Source organism: Eleutherodactylus coqui, chromosome 11 (assembly GCF_035609145.1).
Source record: "Eleutherodactylus coqui strain aEleCoq1 chromosome 11, aEleCoq1.hap1, whole genome shotgun sequence".
NCBI classification, from domain to species: domain Eukaryota; kingdom Metazoa; phylum Chordata; class Amphibia; order Anura; family Eleutherodactylidae; genus Eleutherodactylus; species Eleutherodactylus coqui.
The window spans coordinates 117,360,212-117,372,909 of NC_089847.1; positions in this window are offsets into that span (position 1 = coordinate 117,360,212).

Sequence of the window (12,698 nt, forward strand, 5' to 3'; positions counted from 1 at the left end):
ATGCCACTGTATCCAGTGCTAACATCATGATTGTCTGAAGTAAGGTTTTGTTTGACCAGACTTTGTTACGCTCCAAGATGTGGCCACTTTGGATGTGTGATAAGTTCAGGGAAACAAACCTTTGTGAAGATGCAGCTTGGGACATAGTAGATGACTAAGCTGGTTTATAGTGCATGGAAGATTGGAGTTGATGCATGGGGGACAGAGGCCAGGAATCCGTGACAGGGGACGCTCTCTCATGGTGTGTTCCCAGGGGCTCTGTTTTCCACTGCCCGCTTCTCCAATGGATGCTCAGACAGATGATGTTATGGAAGGTTCCTACAGATGGAATAATTTCCCTATAGTCACCCAGCAAACTTTTTCACGCAATTTGATGAAGTAATTTAACTTTTTATGTGAAGAAAGAGGGACTGAATTGCCCAGAGTAGGATGTTAATTCATCCGTATTCTTTAGTTTTTCTTTAAGTCTTTTGTATATTCTAGTGTCAGTTTACACTGAAGCTATAATTATATTCCGACAGGAGAGTAAAAGCTAAACGCTGGCCATACCCTGAAATACTATTACACTGGGTGATGTAAAATTTTACTTGTGTTGCGCCCCCTTGTGTTAAAAAATGCTAACTGCGACCTGAAAGGAAAAAAAATTTTTTGTAAGGAGATTTTCGCTCAGACTTCGCTGCATACAATGTCACCTTGACCTACAAAGTGTTTGTTTTTGTGCCTCTTGGTTTACTAGTTTGAACGCAATTACTCTTTTTTTCCATTGAGTATTCCGGTTCAAAAGGGGGGAGGCATAGGTGATCTGGGTCATAGATGATCTAGGTGTTGTAGATCAGCTATTGGGTTTGGAAAAAAATAAATAAATGGAATAGGATAACAAGATTCTGAGCCATGTGAAATAGAACATCAACACGATTATTTAGTACTAATTCGGTAAGAAACTGCAGGTATGCAAACAGTTATCAGAACCTCTGTTGATAATGCATATGTTGAGCTTTTTGCAGATGGTACCAGGGTGAGGATTGATGACTCCACATCGGATATGCAGTGGTCACACAACAAGATGTCCTAGAAGCAGAAGCTCTGCCTCCGCATGTCACAGTACAAGAAGCGGAATTGAAGGCCCTCACTGAGGCGTGTAGAGTGGCGAGAGGTAAGACGGCAATCCTTTACACTGACTCCTGGTATGCATTTGGCATAGCTCATGATTACGGCCCAATATGGAAGGCCAGACAGTTTTTACCTTAGCAGGACAACCAATTGAGAATGGTGCAGCGGTACAGAGTCGCATGGAGGCCCTACTTCTACCTGACAAAGTTGAGAGTTCGCACCGATTCCTACACTGGAGAGGCGAGAGACGACACCCTCGCTGACAGCATAGCAAAGGCAGCGGCCCTCAAGCCGTGGAAGAAAGAAGAAAAGATACTGACGGCATGAGTCAGTGGTAAAAACTTTGGACATTGACAAAAATTTGGACTTTGATATGCTAAAGACTTTTACAGTTACAAGCCAGCAAGGAAGGAAAGAATAAATGGACTAATATGGGAGCAGCAGAAACAGGACAGCGTGTGGTGAACAGTCAACAGCACTTGCCCACCACAGTTCCTGTATCCCATGATGGCCCAGCTGATGGACGGAAAGACCCACCTAGTAAAGCAGTAATGACGACGACGCTTGAAAGAGGATGGGCGACTTCTAGGTTCTCTGTAGCTGCTACATCATTTGTCCGGTTTAGCATGATCTATGCCATGGGTGAGACAGGGCAGAAGTAAATTTGCCACATCACACTTGCCTAGACCACTCTACCCATTTCAGGGATTGCAAATTGACTACGTTCAGTTCCCACTTGTTGGGAAGTATGAATACGTGCTTGTTGTTGTTGATGTCTTTGCAGGTTGGAGGCTGACCCTGTTACCAAGGCAAACAAGTAGGTAACCGCAAAGAAGCTCATGAACAAGGTAAACTGTGAATATGGGGTACCAGAAGTGATTCAGAGTCAGACAGAGGTATAAACTTCGCAGGTGAATGTAACATGTCATGTCTGCTCTGGGTGTATCCCAGGCCTTTTACATACTCTACCATCTTTAGAGTAATGGAAAGGTGGAGAGACTTAGTGGCACGCTAAAAAGTAAGATACTTAAAAATGACGCCACTTTGGAAAGACTGTCATCCAATAGCCTTATACACTGTTAGATATGAACCCAGGGGGGATTATACATTATCTCCCTATGAGATTGTTTGGGCTAGCCCCAAGGCTAGGTCGTTACTATCCTCAGTGGTTACAATTACAATCTGATGTGTTGACTGAGTATGTGATTTCCGTTGTTAAAGAACTAACCAAAGCCTATGCACAGGTGTTCTCTTCCAGACTCAGAGGCAGACACTGGGACACATATCTTGCAGCCTGGGGATTGGGTGTGCGTCAAGAAGTTCCCCAGGAAGCACCCTCTTGAGCCCCGATTTGATGGCCCCTACCAGGTGCTTCTGACTACTGCCACAGCTGTGAAACTAGCCGAAAGACTTACATGGATCCATGCTTCATACTGTAAGAAAGCTTCAGATCCGGGAGACCAGTCTTAGTTGTGCTGAGGACATTACTCTGGTTAGGGCTAGTGAGAGAGGAGGGTGGCAACTGGAGTCCTTAGTCGGAAGAATATGAGGGTATGGTTACCTTCTAGTATAACTCGTTCAATGCTCAAGTAGCCGCATATTCCTTCGACTATTGTACTGTGGTCCCGTGTCTAGGCGCAAGATCCCACCGCAGGCCAGATTTAGCTCAGTCCAGCTGGTTATATGACTGAGATACCCGGGGAATACAATATGTTTGCGCCACTGATAACGTCTGGGGAGAAGACTGCCGTTATCGGGGATTAGTGGGATGTAACACAGGAATAGACTGGTCCTATAAACCGCGAAGTGCCTTAAATAAGAAAGATAGGAGCGGGAAATCCCTAATTAGTCGTATAACCCTCCTTGAGAATAATAAGGACAGCAGGTATTGGAAGGCTGAACTTAGTATGTTGCTTGGTTTTAATGCGGTTTTTACATTAACCATAGGAGATCCAAGCCCGGGGGACGGAGGGACTTATAGTCTGGGGACATACCGGTACGGGAGGACAGATCCCTTAGGGAAGTTTAAAATAAGGGATATGGTAGATGCACCCGAATGGAAGCCTTCACTTAGTCCCGTGCCCATAATTAACCCCCTCCGCCGTAAGATAAAGACCTTGACGAACATGATGATCATAGCCGACCCTACCTTTTGAGGACACCTTGACAGTAGCGACTGGCTACTCTGATCAGAATCTCTGGTTGGAGTTAATGAGGTACAATGCTAACAGGAGCAACAAGTCTAACTGTTGCATGTGCGGTAGTGCCCGACCACACTCGGGGATGGTCCCCCTAAATCTCCCTGTAGATGCTGAAGAGTGGTTTATTAGTCTCTTCACGAACATTTCCGTTAATTACACTGCTTGTGAGAAGTGGAAGAAGGAATACTCTATAACTACTTAAGTGTTTTGCACCGGAGAGAGTATTACTGACTACCCTGGAAACTACACCTGCCAGGCAAATAGGCAGGGTGGAGGGAGATTTTTGGGGAACTCACCAACGGGTATTGCTCCTCCTACGGTACGATAGGAGGGGAATGGATCCAGAATCAGGTCCAGTCCTTAGGAGACGTTTACTGGCTTTTTGGAGACATGAGGTAGAGGACCCGCCTGGAGGGTAATTGGACAGGGGAGTGTGCCTTAGTAAAGCCCTTATGCTCCTCCACATCCTGTCAGACAGCATTGAGGATAATGAGGTTATCCCCGATAGTTAATTTATCTCGATCCAACTCAGTCTGTGTTTTGTGGTTATCCTGTCATGTTGGTCTATCCTTGTTTTCCGCATAGGTACGGTGGTTCCTTCCAGTCTTGTCACTAGGTAGTGTAGGGTCAGGGTGAGGCGACCTGGACGTGTTCACCATTAGGACTATCTCCAGGAGGGACATTGGTGTGGGTAAAGATTAGGGAGTCCCACACCGTGCGTACCTGTGCACACTACTAGTATTGTAACATTATACTAGAGCGAGAAGAGAGACTCCTGGTGGTAGTTTTGATCTACACATGTACATTGACGTCATAGGATAGCCAAGGGGGGGGTACCTGACGAGTTTTAAAAAAATAGAGACCAAGTTAAAACTAGATTCGAGTCCATTTTCCTGATCATTATGGTAAATAAACGTTGATTAGATTAATTATGTTTATTATAATTAGCAGCGGTTTATAAATTATACTAGAGACGCCTTATAGGGACTAGTCGACCAATAGGACCTACCTCGACTATGACTTTTAAAATAGAATGACCTTAGATATGACTTTAGCTAAAAAGGGGAGTGTCTGTAAGATGATAGGGAAGACTTGTTGTACCTACATCCCAGACGACACGTGACCCGCGGGTAAAGACGCAGTTGCCATTAAGAGGCTGACCGCACTAACTAAAAAGAGCTAACTTTTGGGACCAGCACTCGCCATAGATGAGCGGGTGGTAAAGGATCCTGGCACAGATGGGCGTCGCTGTTGTATGTGAACTGATGGTTATCTTTTCTGTTCTAGTCTGCTGTGTTATCCCCTGTGTCAGAGAGACCTGTGAAACTGATGCTGGAAAAGCCGTTCCCACCATGAGTTTGCTGGATGCATCCCCAGAAAGAGTGGACAAGTCCTACACCCCCTTGAAGACTCTAAAACGAACCTTCAACGCGCTCCAGTTATAGGCTCACGCGCAGAGAACTGTGAAAATTAGATAGAGAGTTAGAGGATAGACATTTTAAGGGGGGATTGTGATAGACATGATGATTGGTTGGTGTAAAATGTCTATCGATTTGCACTAGACGTATTATGTGTGTTTTGTGACTTCAGCCTAATGTGGAACTCTGCTGCATAAGGAAAGAGTTAAATCACAGAGTTATGTTACTGCTTATGTGTTCATCTTGAGTGTTTTCCCAGTCCTCCCCATCCCCCACACAGGATCTTCTTCAACAAAGAGATATCTACTTTCACTTTCAGTTTTAAGCACATGTTTGTAAGACAAAGACTTGCTTATACATTGGACTTGAGAGAAGGTGGGCAGGAAGGAGGGGGGATTCTATATGATCCGACAAATGAGAATCATATATGTTACTGATGTAACCTGTTAAACGCCCATAAAGGGCAGGTGTTATCCTTCTCAATAAAAGGCCCTGTCTGGCTGTTTCTGGGCAGAGAGCCATTTTGGATATGAGGCTGATAGCTTGTGTCTAATTTGCTCCACGATGTGTGCACACGATACAATTCGGAAGCGACAAAATACCCCGAAGCCTGCTGGAGAAAACCGTAATCCAGATCAGGTGCATGTATGCGCACTAACGTGGAAAGTATATGTGCAATGCAGTATGTATATATATGTACTATGCATATTATATGAGTATATATATATATATATATATATATATATATATATATATATATATACGCATAGATAAATGTATGTATACATACACTCATACAATACAGACATGTATTTCCTGCTTTTACCATGTAGAGTGACTACTGTGAGATTGCAAGGAAGATCTGGAAGCCCTTGGGAAATGTTGGGTGTTCACGGAGAGAGCCAGGATAAAACACTAGCACATTTCGGTGGACTGCAGGCAGAACTACTCCGCTCTATTCACTGCATTGAAGTGGCAAGTACTGTACTACGTTTTGTATGTGTTGTTTACAAAAGCCTGTGATGGGAAGGGCAGATTTAGGCAGCCTGTCCATGGGCATTGTGAAATCCCGCGGCGGACCTCCGCCGAGGGAGCCGCCGCCTAGGACCAGGAGTCGGCAGACGAATCTCCGCGGTGAGCCTATCTGACAGATAAGCTCACCGCAGAGAATCGCGGCAATACGCAGCATGCTGCGATTTGCCGTCCGCTAGTGGAGCATTGCTGTGATTCTCCGCTTGTGGACAGGGGGGCTGCGCTCTCCATAGCTACATTATGGAGAGCGTTCACTGTGTTCCCCGCGTCCGGATTATCACTGCGGGGAATGCAATGTAAATTTGCCTCTGGACAGGAGCCCTTATTGGAAAAAAAGATACAGATTGCATTGAGAAAACCCCTTTAAGTCTTGTCACACACCATCTGGATCGTGGCAAAGCTGGCAGAATCCGGCACTGTGGATTCGCCGGCTGCAGTATGTCCATTTTTTTTATTCCACTACGGCGGCGCTCTGCTCTATGGGAGCGCCAGCCGCAGTGGAAAATCGAGCGGCCAGGCCGCTTCAAAGCCCGCGGCTAAATCTCGTAGTTTTTCTCTGCGGCCAAACCGCAGGATTTCTGCCAGCGTGTGAGAACCCAGGCTTAGGGGGCCGTAACTCAGCACCTGTTTGTTCTACGAGCATCATCCTATAGACTGGGAAGAGTTGAGAAGGTTGGTTATAATCTCCCAAAAACGATGTAATTTGTATTTCATTTTATATCCTTGCTAGTTCTAGGCTTAGGCCTCTAGAGGGCAGTCTCACTTATCAACAGCATTTACCGGGCTTCTAGGTTATATACTTCATGCGCAATACACACGGAAATTCCATGTCAAATACAGTGGCCAAAAGAAAAAGATAAAAAATAGTGCCCACGCTCTTAAACATGCCAAAGGAATGTGACTTCGTGATCTAGTGGAGACCTTCAGTCCAAATAAAAGTGTTTATCAGCTACGCGTTTCGGCATAAAAAACATGGCTTTCTGAAGCTTCAAATACATGTAAGACATATACGTACATCAAACTCTGCTGCATTTGGTGCGGATTTCAATTAGAACCTGCAGATTTCACCCTTTTTAAAAAGGGTTGTCCAGTTGTAAACTACTTCTGGCCTTTCAGCAGGATAGACCATCAATAATGCAGCTAATTTCTGGAGGAGTAGGCAGTTCCGTTCCCATCGCATTGGTCAGGCTTGGTATTGCAGGCCAAGTTCCTATTTACTTCAACGTGAGGTGGGTTCGCAATACCAATCCTGGCCACTGCAGTGAGAATGGAGCTGTCAGCTGCAAAAATCACGAAGACACATACCCAGCAAATGGCTGATTGGTGGGGGTCCCTGGCAATGGACCCCCATTGATCTGCTACTGATGAGTAATTCTGAGGATAGGCCATCAGTAGTTTGAAACTTGACCACCCCTTTAATTGAAAGGATGAAATCTTACACATCTGCATTAAAATCCACACCAAATAGTGTGGATTTTTCTATTCTGGAAAGTCTGCAGCAAATATGCCGCATGTGAACATACCCTAAAGGGCTTCTGTCTGCCTTTTTGCCCATGCAGAACAGCTGCAAGATCTTTGTAGAGGCCAGGAAATGAAGATATTCATCTCTTAGGCCGAATTCACACAGCACTTTGTTTGCGCAATTGCAGTAACCGAGCACAGTCCCTTTGTGTGAAGACAGCAGAGAACAAATCGGTTGCCATACGTTGGCTCTGCTCTCCTTACCCAACACAGCCTGGCTTGGTTACACGCAGTGGTATAAGTTCTAACAGCAACTAGTACTGCTAATGCGGTAATTTAAATGTTCATGTGACGCCAGTACCTTTTTAGTGAAATGTTCTGGTGACAGCAAAATAAAAGAGTCCAGACCAGAACGAATAAAGTAAACTGAAGTTACACAGTTTACTCGATTCTCGCAACCAACTTTCATTAACAGTTCATACTTTGCAAATCTTGAGACACATGTACCTTAACAGTTCTCTTAACCAATTCAGAATCCCTTCTACTTGTTTCTCTTTACTATGCTGCCTCTCGCTCTCCTTCTTTCTCTGCGTTCCCCAAAGGAGTCGCCTCCCATGATCAAGTGGGGGAGGAATTGAGCTTACCCTGGACGGCCTTGTTGGAGCCTTAGCCCATTCCACATGTCTTTCTCTGCTGACTACACCTCTCTCTAACAACTCACTCCACCCTCCTTGTGCCGCGCCCACCTTAAACACATATAAACATGTAACACTGAGTAAGTTAGGGTGACAAAGGCATGGACACACCTAAGCTTAGTAAAACAAACACCAGAACTACACACATAAACACATATAAGCAGTTAGCCTGGGGAAGACAAACAAGCAACGTGAAAGCCCTATTCCCAGCTTACTACACAATATGCAGTGACTAAAACCCATCGATGTTAATGGATTTGTTCACATAAGCGTATTCTGCACACAGATTTCGTTTGCAAAAAAATATGGAGCATGATGTATTTTCCTGTACATACGTGCATGGTAAGAGCACATATTGAATTAATTACACTAATTGCCCATTTCAATGAATGGGAGCAAGGTGGAATATCTTTTTGTGCATCTGAAAAAGTACAGTAGAACACGGCGTAAATGCACTTACACCCATATGACACCGGTCTGAAGCACAAGTGCCCACTGTCTAATCAGAAGAGTGTTACTATATAAATAGTAAAAAGATTAATACTGGCCCTTTAATAAATAATGTAGGGGAAATTATAGAGGGTGATGAGGAGAAAGCAAATCCATTAAATAGGTTTTTCTCCAGTGTATTCACAGTCAAAAATGAAATATCAGATGAGATGCAGAGTAATAAAGTAAACTCACCAATAAATGTCACCTGATTTACACGGGATGATTATCGCTCTGATCGTTCAAAACCCTGCGCTCCTGCGGGGTTTTGAACGATGATTGTCCCATGTAAAAGCATGCAGAAACTGAATGCTTGGACGAATATCGTACAGTCGTTCAGTTTAAGGGTGACTACCCACTACAGTTTTTTTTCACTTTGAAATTCGCAGCCTTTTTTTTTCTAAGGGGTCTATGGGACTTGTAATGCTAAAATCGCGATTGCGCAAAATTGCGATTTCGTGGTAAATTGCGATTTTGCATGATCGCGATTTTAACATTACAAGTCCCATAGACCCCTGCAGAAAAAAAAACGCTGCAAATTTCGCAGTGAAAAAAAATTGTAGTGGGTAGTCACCCTTAAGCTGCCTAAAATCCTAAACGATGATCGTTCAGTGAAAACAGCAGCTGTTCAGTAATGAATAGTCGCTGCCTACAGTGAAAGGAGAGGGGCGGGGGAGAGCGAGGAGAGAAAGCTCCTCCAGCCCTCCCCCCCCCCCCGCCTCCCTGCTAGCCACGCTGTGAGCGATCAAACGATACTCGCTCATGGGCAGGAGCACAGGACTGAGTATACATAGAGAAAAGTGTCGGGCATCGTTTGCCCGACACTCGTCCAGTGTAAATGAGCCTTAACCCAGGAAGAAGTGCAGAGGCGCCTTAAAAAGATTTTTAAAAAGCAAATCACCAGGTCCCAATGGCATACACCCCTGGGTTCTAATGGAATTAAGTAACGTGATACACAGCCCCTTTTTAATATTTAGGTACTCTATAGTGACAGGGTCTGTTCCTTTGGATTGGCACATAGTCAATATGCTGCTGATATTCAAAAAGGGGTCAAAAAAGAACCTGGAAACTACAGGCCGGTAAGTCTTACTTCTATTGTGGGTAAAATATTTGAAGGGTTTTTAAGAGATGCTATCCTGGAGGACCTCAAGGAAAATAGCTGTATGACTTCATATCAGCATGGGTTTATAAGAGATCACTCCTATCAAACCAACCTGATCAGCTTCTATAATTAGGTAGGTTCTAGACTGGAGCAGAGAGAATCACTGGATCTTGTGTTGCAGCGTCTGAGGAGCAGGCCCACAGCCTAGGAGACAGCGGGGTAGAGTTGGGTTTTGTCACGGGGCTTTACCATCTCCCACCCTGAGGGTAGCACGGGACCCGTCCCAGGTGCCGCTGGGGGAACTTGCACAGGTGGTTTAGCTTTAACAGTCCTTTGTCACAGGTGATGCCACCATTCCTTCCTCTGCGGTGAATGCAGATGATGAAATAAATGGTCCACACACTCAGGGAACTTTTAACAGAGTAACATAGTATGTTAGGCTGAATGAAGGAAATGTTCATCTAGTTCAGCCTGTTTCAACCCTTAGTTGATCCAGAGGAAGGCAAAAACCCCAAGACGCAAAAGCCAAGTAGCCCATTTGGGGGGAAATTCCTTCCCAACTTCGTAATGGCAATCAGAATAATCCCTGGATCAACCTTTGATAGTTCCTAGCTAAATATAAGACCCGGAACTACAAACCCTCTGGTCAACTAATGCCTATATCCTGTAATATCCTTCCGCTCGAGAAAGACGTCTAGTCCCCTCAACTCCTCAATGGATTGTGCCATCACCACATCTTAAGGTAGAGAGTTTCACAGTCTAACTGCTCCTACAGTAAAGAACCCCCTTCTGTGTTGATGATGAAACCTGCTTTCTTCTAGATGTAGGAGATGCCCTCTTGTTACTGACGCAGTCCTGGGTATAAACAGATCATGGGAGAGATCCTTGTATTGTCCCCTAATACATTTATACATAGTTATTTGATCGCCCCTTAGCCTTTTTTTTCCAGACGTCTTTTTAAAGAGCAAAGCCGGGAATGGTCAGCAGAGCTCGTTTACTTGGAAAACTATTTACAGTCCAACCAAAGGCATCAATTCACGCCAGCAGGAAAATGGTGCAAAATCATAAAGTGGTGCAACAGAAAGGAAATCACAGGATAGCAGAAGAAGCTACAGTCCTAGTTATCCGTAGGGTTCTGTTCCCGGTACAAACTCCTTTACATTCGCCAGCTCTCTACCGGTTGGCACTCCACGCTGCATGGCGGTCCCACTCTTTCTCTCCCCTCCTCAGTGGTTCAGGGTACCACTGGCATCTCCTGGGTAAAGCAGGCCCAGGGAAAGCTGGGCATACCTTCCAGCCTCTTCCATTCCGGCCCACACAGAACTGTTGGTGTTACTTGAAGCTCCACACATGCTCCTTACTCTTGCAAGTCAAGACCAGAACAGAACTCTTGCAATACACCTTGCATACACATATATACAAAGCATGATCATGTGACACACAACAAGATACATTTTCCAGACAAGGACTTCAGGATTGTAGCCCACTGTAAGTTTACCTGGAGCAACCAGTGTCAGGCAGCTGCTGCCACTTCAGGCAGCCGCTGCCAAAGCAAATAGGACCATGGGGTGCATCAAAAGAGGTCTAGGAGCACATGCTGAGAACACTGTTTTTCCTATTTACAAGTCATTAGTCAGACCACACATGGAATATTGTGGACAGTTTTGGCACCGGTACTCAAGAAGGACATAGCAGACCTTGAGCGGGTACAAAGGCGGGCAACTAAAGTAATAAACGGAATGGGCGGAGTACAATAATCCATTAAAATTAGGATTATTTAGTTTAGAAAAAAGATGTCTGAGGGGCGACCTAATAGCTATGTATAATATATCAGGGGACAACACAGAGATCTCTCCCATCATTTACTTATACCCAGGACAGTAACAAGGGGGCGCTCTAATAACTATGTATAAATATATCAGGGGACAGTACAGAGATCTCCCCCATCATCTATTTATACTCAGGACTGTGACAAGGAGGCGCCCTCTATGTCTAGAGGAAAGGAGGTTTCTACACTGACATAGAAGGCGGTACATTACTGTAAAAGCGATGAGTCTATGGAACTCTCTGCCTAAGGAAGCGGTGATGGCAAATTCGATAAATGAGTTCAAGAGGGGCCTGAAGTTATAATCTTTATTAAAGGGGTTGTCCCGCGCCGAAACAGGTTTTTTTTTTTTTTCAATAGCCCCCCCGTTCGGCGCGAGACAAACCCGATGCAGGGGTTTAAAAAAAAAACCGGATAGTACTTACCCGAATCCCCGCGCTCTGGTGACTTCTTACTTACCTTGCGAAGATGGACGCCGGGATCTTCACCCACGGTGGACCGCAGGTCTTCTCCCATGGTGCACCGTGGGCTCTGTGCGTTCCATTGCCGATTCCAGCCTCCTGATTGGCTGGAATCGGTACACGTGACGGGACGGAGCTACGAGGAGCAGCTCTCCGGCACGAGCGGCCCCATTCAGAAGGGAGAAGACCGGACTGCGCAAGCGCGTCTAATCGGGAGATTAGACGCTGAAATTAGACGGAGCCATGGAGACGAGGACGCTAGCAATGGAGCAGGTAAGTGAATAACTTCTGTATGGCTCATAATTAATGCACAATGTACATTACAAAGTACATTAATATGGCCATACAGAAGTGTATACCCCCACTTGCTTTCGCGGGACAACCCCTTTAACTTTAAAAAGAGTAGTTGATCTGGGGATTATTTTGATTGGAGTCAGAAAGGAATGTGTTCCCCAAATTGGGTTTTGTTTTTGTTTTTTTTTGCCTTCCTCTGGATCAACATTGAGGGGTAATAGGCTGAACTGGATGGACCTGTGTCTTTTTTTGGCCTTACATACTATGTTACAGCTGCCAGTCATTGCTGCAGCACATCTGACTGGACGGGGCGCACTGGAAGAAGTTGTTCCACTCGCAGAGGTGTGGTGGACGTGCGCTGGTGTCTAAAGGTTTTTTGCTCTAATCCAGCTGCTGCCAGCTTTGGCAAATGTCTGTCCACTCCCAGCCGCTCCCTACCGCTGGGAATAACTTTGCATGGGCAAAACTGCCACCAGAATCCCTTTTAGCGTATGGCCACACAGCAAACTTCACACCATTTGGTGCAGAATTCACCCCTCACTTGAAGGCCGGTCTCACACGACCGGTTTGAATTGCGGATTCTGCAATCATTCGATCCACGGTAATACGC